Source organism: Gekko japonicus, unplaced genomic scaffold (assembly GCF_001447785.1).
Source record: "Gekko japonicus isolate JY-2015 unplaced genomic scaffold, Gekko_japonicus_V1.1 scaffold539, whole genome shotgun sequence".
Taxonomy (NCBI): Eukaryota; Metazoa; Chordata; class Lepidosauria; order Squamata; family Gekkonidae; genus Gekko; species Gekko japonicus.
Window position 1 is genome coordinate 591,386 of NW_015168667.1, and position 12,953 is coordinate 604,338.

Below are 12,953 nucleotides of genomic sequence, written 5' to 3' on the forward strand. Positions count from 1 at the left end.
CTCCATAGGAAACCAATAAGTTGTTCTAAAGACTACCTTTTAGTACACTGAGCGATATAATTAGTCTATTATTGAAGCAAGCCTCCAACACAGTGCCAAAGAAATAGGTAAGGTTATTTAAGGCCGAGGAACAACCTTATTCTGCTCAATATGTTTCTGAAGTTTAACAGTTACTGGTGTTTTATTGCTTTATGGCAGCAAGAAGCACTTCACAGCAGCGGGCATCCTCCCCCCTTGGGCTCCCTCCATCCGTAGCCTGGGTCTATCTGTAGTTTGGGTCCTCGGGATCCCAATTTAAAGATCTTTATACTAAAACTGATTTTATCATCATCAGCCACTGAAGCATCTGACTGTATTAGAGTGGCATGGCATTCAAGATTTATGTGTTGTTATGTCGTGTATTTTACATAGTGTTTTAAAATGGTTTTAACTATATTGCATTTTTACTGTTGGAACCCGCCCTGAGCCTGTCAAGGAGAGGGCGGGATACAAATCCAATAAACAAACAAACAAACAAACAAACAAACAAATAGCACAGTCTTAAGTACACTTCTCAATTACAACACTAATTACAATTGCAAGTACAACACTAAATACATGACCAAGATCAAGTTCATTCATGCCATAGTATTCCCGATTATGGGTGTGAAAGTTGGATAATGAAGAAAGAGGACAGGAAGAAAGTTGGATCATTTGAAATGTAGATGAAGAAGAAGAGGAGACTGGATTTATACCCCGCGCTTCACTTGGAGTCTCAGAGCCGCTTACAGTCTCCTTTCCCTTCCCCTCCCCACAACAGACACGCTGTGAGGTAGGTGGGGCTAACAGAGCTCTTCTGAGGAATACTCTTGAGAGAACAGCTCTGAAAAAAAATTGTGACTGACCCAAGGTCACACCAGCATGTTGAAGAGTGGGGAATCAAACCTGGTTCTCCCAGATTAGAGTCCACGCTCTAACCACTACAGCCAGTGGTTGATCCTGCATCGGCTTTTTCCTCCGTTGTTTTACCAAACCCATGTTGGAACAGAAATTCCCCTCTGCATTGCATGCTGCTTTCACTTTCTTTGATCATCGGATTTTATGGTACCCTCTACACTGCATGCCGCTTTCTCTTTCTTTGATCACCGGGTTCTATGGTACCTTCTGCATAGATTTATGGCCGTTCAGAGGTCACTTCTCATTCAGTACAGCATTGCCCCAGGGTATTAGAATGTGGTTTTGAGCTGCACCTTTGGTAAAACAACGGAGAGAAAAGCCAGTGCAGACTCGCCCTATGTAGTGCTGGAGGAGAGTTTTTGGACTGCCAAAAAGTCAAAGAAGTGGGTTATAGATCAAATCAAGCCTGAACTCTTCCTAGAAGCTAAAATGACAGGTTTTGTACTTCGGTTACATTATGAGAAAACAGGAGTCACTGGAAAGAGGCCTAATGTTAGACAAAGTTGAGGGCAGCGGGGAAGAGGAAGACCCAAGTTGACCTGGCTTGTCTCAGTCAAGGAAGTCTAGCAAGACCCTGAGCAAGTCAGTCAAGGAAGTCTAGCAAGCCTCCTGCAGCCCCGGGTGGCCCTTTGACTTTCTTGTGCAAAATAGTACCTTGCCGCTCGGGAGACATGTGCGAGGAGTTGTTTCTGCTCACAGGGGCCTGGGAAGGCGCCCTTTAAACCCCCATGGTCTGTGGCGCTAGTCGGCAATCAAGCCCGAAAGTTTCCCCGGCCTCCTGCAGCCCTGGGGCGGCGCCCTTGACCTTCTTGTGCAAAATGGGGCAAAACATTTTGTGCAAAACATGGTACAAATGTTGTTTAACTTCATGTTGTTTAACTTCATGCCACAAAAAGCTTCAACTGCTCATTCCTGCGGGACCTCTTACAGTTCCGCAGGGCCTGCAAGACGGAGCTCTTCCACCAGGCCTGGTATGAGGGTCTGCCACTGATGAGTGTGCCCTGGAACATCGTCTGGTCCGAAATTTTAGAACACCCTCGGGCCTGAGATTCCGCTGGACGCTACCCCTATCGTTGGATGGGATTTGGATTACCGCCATTTCTGTTGGGTTAATTGCAACTCGTGTTGTTTTAACTGGTATGGTATTTATTAATTGTTTTAACTTGGTTGTTTATGCCATTTTAATGTTGTTAGCCGCCTTGATAACACACAAAAAAATTACTGTACAAGTTCATGCTATTGAAGGCATGTTGATTTTACTTGGTTCCAATAGGTGAACTTCATCCGAAGATAAAAGCCCAATCAAGATGACAAGGATGTATAGTTCAAAAGAAGATACGAACTCTCTCGAGTTTACAGTTGTTCGTTTCGACTAAACGTCTTTTTCAACCATCCTAATACAAATGGACAAATTTTTGAACCAGGAATTATCAAAGACAACGTTTCAAAATAACAATTTTCTCAATAAAGTACAATTGTATATATGTACATACAGTTTGTAGTGTTATTCTTTACTCCAATGTTTCCAACAATAAATGTAAGTTTTCTGAAGGTAGAAATAACAAGTTTAAAACACTTACATGCATAATTACAGCATAACCCCAATCCCTTCATATAAACAATTGTTTTTTACTTCTTGCTTACCTATACTGGCTGAGAACAGCTCTCACAATTCACAACATTATTTCCGGATAATAAATCTTAAAAAATGACTGCAAGTAAGTTCCTTATATCCTACTATCTAGGTCACGTGATGTTTGATGCTAAGAGGCCACCTTACCAACAATTTCAAAGTGCTTAAACATTTTTCTGACCATTAATTATTAGGCTAGTTAATGTCTATTTACTATCAGAGAATCGCACAGGAAGACTCAAAAACATTTTCATCATACACATTATAAATTTTTGACAACCAAAAGTAATCATATTTTATACATTTTCATTCTCCTAAGAAGCATGATAAATCCAACGCAGCATTCAAGCCCCTGGGTTGTTCCGCCTGGAGTTTAAATGTCCAGAAAGCCTCTCTTTGTAGCAATAATCTTTTCATATCTGTACTAGTAAATGGCTTACTTTTTACTACTTCCAATACGAGGCATTTAAAATCACTTGGGCCATGATTGGTTTCCTCAAAATGCTGCACCATTTTATTGAGAAAATTGTTATTTTGAAACGTTGTCTTTGATAATTCCTGGTTCAAAAATTTGTCCATTTTTATTAGGATGGTTGAAAAAGACGTTTAGTCGAAACGAACAACTGTAAACTCGAGAGAGTTCGTATCTTCTTTTGAACTATACATCCTTGTCATCTTGATTGGGCTTTTATCTTCGGATGAAGTTCACCTATTGGAACCAAGTAAAATCAACATGCCTTCAATAGCATGAACTTGTACAGTAATTTTTTTTTGTGTTATTGACTATAGAATTACTGGGTCTTTTTGTGTTGTTAGCCGCCTTGAGCCAGATACCTGGAAAGGCGGGATATAAATATAAACAATAAATAAATAAGAATAAGGAACTAAGAGCTTCCCATCCTACAGATGCAGTAGAATAGAATTGCTGGCCCCTGACTTGGAGGCTCCGGGTGCCAGAACCAGGGTGCGGGCCGGGGAACAGCCTCTTGTGTCCCCTGGTCGGGGACAGACCCCAGAGTGTGGTGAGCCATGATTTACAGTGGCCCAAAGCCATTTTTCCCTTTTGTCCTGGAGGTATCTGATTTTGAAGCCCTCCTGGTGCCCAAACCCAGCTTTGTGCTGGGGAAACAGTTGATGGCGCCCCTTGCGTCAGGTGCTGAGTGGGTGGGGTCCGCTTTCTTGGCAGAGCGAGGGGGGGAGTGTCAATCCGGATTGCTTAATTCCTTCAGCAATGGAAACTGCCCAGCCTTTGGAGGAGGAGGTGGAGCCATACTTTCTCCACTGCCCCTTCTCCTGGAGGAGCCCACCCCAAGCCAGCGGGAGCAGTGGTGGGGAGAGCCGTGAAGGTCAGAGAGCAGTGAGAGGGGAAGAGGGGCAGAGAACGTGGGAAGAGGGGTGGGTCGAATAGGAGGGAGTGTGAAGGCAGGCAAAGAGGACGGAGAACCCCCTTCTTTTCCATTTAGAGACACACACAGGGCTCTTTTTGTAGAAAAAGCCCAGCAGGAACTCATTAGCATATTAGGCCACACCCAACAGCATGAACTCATTAGCATATTAGGCCACATCCCTGACAGCACAGCTCATTAGCACATTAGGCCGCACCTCCATGTTACCAGAAGTGTGGTCATCCAGCCACACCCACCTTTTGCTTCTTATTCTGTTTACCTTGTTTGTTGTCAAAACCCAGGGCCTTTTTTTGTAGCAGGAACTCCTTTGCATGTTAGGCCACACACCCCTAATGTAGCCAATCCTAATGAGTTCCTGCTGTTGGGTGTGGCCTGTTATGCTAATGAGCTCCTGCTGGGCGTGGCCAACTCGGGAGCCAGCCGGAACTCCGTTCCTGTGCGTTCCTGCCCCCAAATAGCCCTGCACTTATAGATTGATTTCATTTAGTGCCAGTTTGGATCCTGGCCTTTCTCTGAGGGGCTCAGGGCAGCTTTCATGCTTCTCCCTCCCTGCCACTTTACCTTCACAGTGACCTAAGCCAAACTGCTCCTCAGGAGATCCTTTTGGAAGGGGAGGGAGGGTGGAGATAGCACAGCTGGCCTGGGTGGGGGTGGAATGGACAATTTTGAGCTGACAAGGGGATTCACTAAAGAAATAAAAGAACACTTTTCCTGGACACCAGATGTGTTTTGCCATCATTTTAAAACACAAAAGTAATTGTGATGCAACAATTAAAAGTAGAGACTGTACTACGATGAGGAAAGAATCAGCTTTGTGGCAGGAAAGAAACCACTTCTGATGGGAGGAAAATACAGTTTAGGATTGTCAGCAGTGCACACAGGTTTGGTAGCTTGCTGAATTTCATTCTTAGAGTGACTGTCTTTTGTACAACTGAGTACCAGACACACAAAGGAGGTCTCTGTAGAGGAGGCATACACATTTGCCAAATCATTTCTCAACAGAACTGATAGCAATACTAGCACATAAACTGTTAAAGGGTTTTTTGTAATTGCTTTGAGAAATTTACATAAATGACTGGTTTTGTTAATACCTTTTATTTTAAATTCATCTGTTAGGATTGAAAACCATATTTGAAAAAAAAACAACCTGAAATGGACAATCTATCCAAAATCCGCTAAAAACACTTTCATGTCAATAATTCTAGGAGTTAAGTACCCATCCATACAAATATCCTTATGTTAACACATTACTCCATCCCAGGTTCATTTAGAATATTTTATTTAGTGCTTAATTATCATTTGTTAACACTCCAGATCCAGGCATATACAACTAATTCATGTCACAATGCAATTTGGAAAATTTATTTACTCTACAAACCATTTAACTACATTACCAGGTAGGGATATCTTTTAAACATGCTTTAAAAGTCTCTCAGAGTCCCAAGTTATGCAAGATTTCAAAATACTCAAAAACATTTAAATTATTGTAAATTCTGTAAATCAGATTTATAAAAATTATACAATTGTATATTTAACAACATAGAAAAATTACAAAAGACAACCAATTTGGCCAAATGCTATCACATGAATATGCATTAAAAATCCAGTTGTGTACCAATGAATATTTTACTTCAAATATTACAACGGGTTTGTTGGGATGGACCACACAAAAACCAACCTTTTCCATTAAATGATTTGACAGAAACATGAACACCATCTTTTTTCCACAATCTGTTATTTTAGAATTGTGTACAGTCTTCCAAGTTAAACATCTCTTTCCGAAAAAGGAGTCTCTTCTCTTTCATTCCCAACTAAGATAATGCAAAAGTTAATACACAAAACTATAAACCCTTTCTATACAACTATGTACATTATAGAAATCATCATTGCATAAGCAAATGGTTTCTGTTGTACCTTTGCCATACACACAGAAGAGAAGTTTATTCTAGCACATGAAGAATTTTCTAGGCTACAGGGGGGAAAATGAACTCATATGAAGTATACTCAGAATGCATACATCAAATAACACTCCTGTATCAATGAAACAAGTAATATGGAAGTTGCATTAAGAACAAAACGAAGAATACTAAATCCTGATACTGCAGCCATAAAACAGATTCTAAAGATTGTCTTTAAAGAAGTTGAGTCTAAGGCAGATTTGAAGACAAGATTTACTTGATTTAACAGCCATTTTGTCAACTGAATTTAAAGGGTAAATTTTAAACCAAAAACAAAGTTCAACCTTTGTGGATATTTCCTGTGATAGATAAGGGATATTCATTTATACGAATACTTCTTTATTAACAACTAGGGATTTTCCTTGACAAGAGAAACATGAACTGAATACTCGGTTAAGCCAATTACAAAGTTGATAGAATAGGATCTTCCCATTCACAAACACACTGGATGTGTCCCAAACATCTATAAAGCTTTGATGCACAGGTAGGCCGCTGTGTGTATTAGTGGCTGTCTTTCGGTTCACAAGTAGGAAAGCACAACAGGAAAAGCAACACTGCATACACAGATCATTAACTGACTCACCCCAAAAATGTAGTAGCTGTAATTTGCACTGGCACTTCTCTGCTGAGGAAGAATGGCAACTTCAGCCTTTTCCTTCTGTTGACTGCTTTGACCTGTCACCTGAAATTGTCTAAGGCAGTAGTAAACTAATGAGGTCTTAGCATCTTTCAAATGCCATCACAGAGGCTGCAGTGACGGCTTAAGCACACCTTGTTATCCATTGACTTACGCATTCCCCTTCCTTCCAAAGCTGGGAGGCCAAACAGCTGTAACTGAAATATTTTTGACAAGGATATTTTTTAAAAGGAATACTGTGCTGGAAAGCTACATTTCAGGCATGCAGCAAGACTTCTTAAAAGTTACAAAGAACCCACGATTGAGAGTCAAAGGAGATGTTACATTCAGATGTGCAGCTATTTCTCACTTTTTTTTGTAAGGAAAAGCAGCCTTCGTAGGCTGCATATTTCATGGGAGGTTCATCAGAGGGAGAAACGGTTGCTTAATCCCCCCTCCCCGAGTTATTTTTCCAGGCAAAATCACCCTCCCCAGACTGCTTTCTTCTTCGCAACTGAAAAGTTAGATTCCTTGACAAGGAAAGTTTTGACCAGCAAAACAGACTGTGGGAAAATAATAAGCATGTGTTCCCCCATTTTGCTGGTACTCTGCTTCCAATAGAACCCGTCGGATGCTGCTTTTCACTAAAGTATAAACCACTGGGACAGTTACACAGATTCAGTGAAACATCTAGTTAGGTCTTTAGCCGGGATTTTTAATCAAAGCAATTAATGCCCTATTGAGAGCAACATCTGGTAATGTGGAAAAGACCTACTTAGTAGCAGCCAATGCCGATGTCAGCTCTTCAATAACTCAGTGGAGGTTCAGTATTCTAGCCTCCAATTTCCTGGAAGGTTTATTTTTCTGCTTGCACAGAATTCTTGCATTTTCTTTGCCCAAATGATAACCCAGCACAAGAACCTAAATGTTTATTCAATGATCAGTCAGTTACTGGCGAAGTCTACCCTCTGTACCTCTCCTTAGACCCCAGAATTCATCTGATAGTCCTATGAAAAGCCTGGTCAACATTCAAAGTCACCCTATTATCAGTAAATGAATACTGTGACTCCCACCCATGTCGTGGCTATAAATTTCCAGTAGTGAAAACTGGAGAACAGTTAATAGCAGTGCCTTCAAGCAGTGCTTTTGGAAGATGAGGGACAATACTGGGCAGGCCTGTAGCTAGGAATTTTTTTTTGGGGGGGAGCACTGGGCCCCTTGTTAATTAAATTAATTAAACTAAGCCAGCTGTGGAGGGAGAGGGGCGGTCTTGCTGGGTCTTCCTGCTTCTGCAGCCAGATTCTAAAAGCCCCTATCCCTCCTTTCCTGCTCAGAAAGCTTTGAAAGGAAGCGTCAGGCAGAGCCAGCAAGGTCACATGACCTTCCCCGATGCCCTGGCTCCCCTCCGTCCCTCCCTCTTCAGAGCACCAGTGGGCACCTGCCCGTGCTCGCGCCTTGCCCAGTACAGCTGCTGCAGGAGCCTCAGCAGCAACCATGAGCCAGGCAACCTCCCCATCTTTTCCAGTTGCTGCGTTGGCATCAGCCCCAGCCCACGCTGGGGGGCAGCATTGTGATAGGGAAGAGCCCCCGGTGTGATGGGGGCGCCACCTGCTGTGCCCCCCGCTGGCTACGGCCCTGGTACTGGGGCAGACAGGAATATACAGACGGAACCCAGAAATAAGGCATGGGCTCCATCTTAGGTGAGGCTGTGCACCTGCCATTGTAAAAGGAGGCTGATGAAACCAGTGCCAATTCTGAATGCACAAAGGAATTTGTATGGCTTAAATATCCACTCCTGAGTAATTAAAGGAGTCAGTATCAGAAACTGAAATTCTTCCTCAACGGTTTTGTAAGAGAAGAGTCCAACAGCCTTAGCAGCAACCAGTTACCTTCAAGTCTTGCCTTCCTCAGCCAGATCTCCAGCTTTTTCAGGTCTTCTTGGGACACAGCTGGGGGATTTGCCATTAAATGAAAAAAGTGGATCAAGGAAGAACACGCTTTCGTAGTTTGTTTCTCATATTGCCTCATTCTCCCTGATGTCCAAATTAACATTACTTTTGACTTGAAGATTATAGGCTGCATTTAGATACCACAAACCTCAGTTTGTTCATGATGCATGTGAATGAGGTTAAATGTCTGCCTTGTGTACTCCCTCCCTCCCCATCTTATTCAACCACTGAAGATAATCTTCAATGAATTACAGGATCTGAATGCTGTTGAACAAACTGAGTTAGGTTCTTTCCTAGGAACTGATAATCAACCAGGGCTAAGAATCCTGGTTACTAGGAAGGAAACGAACCCGTTTCTCCAAGCCCACTAAAGCTTGATCACCAAAGTCTTCTACTATTGCCATGCCAGGGGCAGAGGGAGATAGATGAACATGAAAGCATGACTATTAACCAGGTTTGTGCCAGTCATGAACAAACTTGAAACTTGTTTGTGATGGCTGAACTTCCCTATGGTCTGAGATCTGAAATGTAACTTTCATAACTTATTGTCAGGATAATCTTAAACCTTAAAGTCTTCAGTTGCAATGCAAGGTTTCAGTAAAAAGACTGATGGAAATACTTAAGACAGTACAGCCATCTTTGTGCTTAAGAACTGCCTTAACATTTCATGACATTCTAGAGCCAATGGGGAAACAGAGGAAAGAAAGAGCAGCTGTGTAGTTAAATAGTTCTGATTCCACATTTATCAGCGATGACATCTATTTTTTCTAGCCTGCAAAAGTGTACTGGAGGCTATGATCAAATTTTTTCCAAGTTCTTGGTGTGCAGTGGAGCGGCTATGAAGGTCAAGATGGATTAGAGAGAAGGTGCTGCTCTAAGGCCCCGGTCACACGGGCCGGATATCGCGGGGGGGGGCATGGTTGTTTGCTCCAGAGCGAACTACCACGCGGCCGCCGGATCAAACACCCCGCCGATGTCCGGTGGTTTGGGGGGAGGTGCCGATCATACGTCAATCCTGCGGCGCAGCAAAGAAGCAGTGCGGCCGGAGTTATGTTTTTTTTTAAAAACCTAAGTGTGCGCATGAGCCGTTGGGTGCTTGGGCGCATCCCGTGGAGACTTGGGGAAAAAAACCCTTTTCACGACGGGACATCGGCGGGCGCCGGATGCCACGAGCTACCACCGTAAACGTGATCAGACGCCCGCCCTTGCCCCGCGGTTTCCGGAAACTAGTACCTTGGAGGTACTAGTTTTTTACGGCGCATCTTCGGCGGGAAGCCTCGGGTTCGCCATGGGAGCTCTACGCTTCCCAGATGTGGCGCTGTGATCGCGCCCGGAAAATCCGCCTATCTTTCGTCTCTGTAGCGTGGCTAATGCTCCGTGTGACCGCAGCCTAAGATTAGCAAACAGGATGGACTGTCTGAAGCAAATGCTGAGTGAACAATCTATTTTTGGGGGGAAATCTGAAGACAGTAATTGAAATATGACAAGCTCATTTCAAGCTCACTTGCAAGGCCTTGTTACAAGACCAGGAAAAACTAATGAAGAATAATATACATACAGAGCAGAAGTCAAAGTTACTTTCACATTTCATGGAATAATGGTGTGTTCATACAGTGACTAAAAGGTACCTTTTCTATGATATAGTAGCAGAGCCACTTTTCTGTGGTTTAAAGGACCAGAAACATGTGGGCAGGACTGATGGTGTAGGTCTGCCCCACCCAGTCATCACCTTCTCCCCAAGCTCAAATTAATTAAATGGCACATTTCAACGAAATGACCCCTGGGTTCCCTTAATATTGGGATCTGTAAAGGTAAAGGTAAAGGTTCCCTTGCTCGAAAGCCAGTCGAATCCGACTCTAGAGTTGCAGTGCTCATCTCCGTTTCAAAGCCGAAGTGCCAGCGCCGTCTGAAGACGTTTCCGTGTCATGTGGCCGGCATGACTAAACACCAAGGCACACGGAACGCTGTTACCTTCCCACCGAAGTGGTACCTATTTATCTACTTGCAATTTCTTGCTTTTGAACTGCTAGGATGGCAGGAGCTGGAACCAGAGACGGGAGCTCACTCCGTCATGCGGCACACTCGGGTCTCAAACTGCTGAACTACTGACCTTCCACAGCCTGCAATTCAGCGTCTTAACCACTTGAGCCACCGCAGCTCCTAGAAAGAGAAGTAGATGCCATGAAAAAGAACTATACAGAGATTGCTTTATACTCCCAAGACTGCCTGACCTCTGCTTTTCACAGCACATTTTTTTATGCCTGTTCCCAAGAGATTATTGTTTTGTTAAGATTGGTGTAAAGGGACTGAATGTATAGAGACCGAACTTTGGATAACTGAGGTGAGCATAAGCTTTTTTTTAAAGTAGCTAACATTTGCTAGCATGTTTTCCCAAGGGTTCTCTGATTCTTTAGAGCCAACTCTTGGAAGCAGCTCTAGGGAAAAAAGAGTTGGTGATTTGTACTGTTCCTAGGAAATTGTTATAAGCTCAGCATAAGCTGGCAGCAAAAGGGGCGGAGTTTTGTTTACCTGTGGTTCTGTAAGGTCATGGATTTTCACAGTGCAAAAGATATTTCCAGGGAGGAAAATCTATTTGCCTATATTTTGGGGATAAATAGGGGAGCGGTGGCACAGGGGATTTATCCTCTGGTTAAACATCTGAGCTGAACAGGACTGCTGTCAGTTCGAGCCCCGCACTGGTGTGAGCTACCAGCCGTGTCCCTAGCTTGCCATCCACCCAACGGTTCGAAAGCTTCGGCGAGTAGATAAAATGGGTACCATTCCTTAGAGAGGGTGGGCACACTTAACCCCCCTGGTGGGAAGTGTTAGCCGACAAACGGAAGGTCCACGCGTAAGATCAAAAAGACGAGAGATCTACGCAACATCAAAGAAAAGCCTGCAATGGGCCATTCCGGCCAGACGGTGGCAGTGGTGCACTGCGACTGAGAAAAACGCTGACGACATCAAGTGACGCCGACTAAAGAATGCTGCCGGAACACGTCTGATGCTTACAGCTGACCAAACTCCCTGTCGACTGCGAAGTGTGTGTGATTAAAAATAATATATATTGTCCTCCCTTACCCCCATCATTGTTAGTCCCGTGTCAACACATGAGTAACTGTAAATCGCTCAGAGCTGGCAGCTCTGCAAGGATTGAGCGATCAATACATTGAAAGATTATTATTATTATTATTATTGCCTAAGAGTTCTGTTAACTGAAGACTCTTGAAAGAGATGTGTTGAGATTTCCAGGGTTCTCTTCCTCTAAGGGGAGAGTTAACTTTCCCTATGAGGAACAGTTTCCCTATGAAGAAAGGTTAAGGCGCTTAGGGCTCTTTAGCTTGGAGAAACAACGACTGAGGGGTGACATGATTGAGGTTTATAAGTTTATGCATGGGAAAGAGCAGGTAGAGAAAGAGGTACTTTTCTCCCTTTCTCACAATACAAGAACTCGTGGGCACTCCATGAAATTGCAGAGCGGTCGGGTTAGAACGGATAAAAGGAAGTACTTCTTCACCCAAATAGTGATTAACACTTGGAATTCACTGCCACAGGAAGTGGTGGCGGCTACAAGCATGGATGGCTTCAAAAGGGAATTAGATAAGCATATGGAGCAGAGGTCCATCAGTGGCTATTAGCCACAAGGTATAGATAGGGGCTCTGGGGCAAGTGATGCTCTGTCATCTTGGTGCCTGGGGGGGGGGGGTCAACAGTGGGATGGCTTCTAATGTCCTGGCCCCACTGGTGGACCTCTTGATGGCACTGGTATTTCTGGACTGGATGGGCCTTTGGCCTGATCCAACATTGGCATCTCTTATGTTCTTAACTTAACTGGAAACAGATCCTTGGGTTGGAAACTGACGGACAGTGGTTAATTGGTGTTAACTGATTGTTTCAGTTGTCTCTGTGCATGGGTTATGTGCATGAATGAGAATTGGAAAGGAAGAGAGAAAGTTTTGTTTGAAACAGTGTGAAAGTGTGGCTATCTTACTGTTTGGGAGGTTTGTGTATCTGTTTCTATGTTTCTAGGTATTTATGTGAAAGAGAAGTGGTTTATATGTGAAGCTACAGCCAAACGCTGGGTAGTTTGTGGTTATATCATGAAATTGTTACAATGCTGGAGGAGGAAGTTCCAGGAATGTTTTGACTGCAGACAGAAATAGAATATGAGCCGGCAAAAGGGGTAGTTCAACAGAAGTTTTGAAGATTTAGTCTTCAAGGCAATTGTGTGACTAAATGTGTAGGTATTTAAGATTGTATATGTGTATGCAGGGGTCATTTTATAGACAAAGAGGTGCATGAGCTCATTAGCATAACACATTTGCATATGCCACACCCCCTGACATTACCAGAAGTGTGTCAGAAGGCAACACCCACCACTCAGGCTCCACTGGACTGTTCTGGATTGCTAGCTATTGGGGGGGGGGGAACGGGCGGTGCTGTCCCCACAGAGGA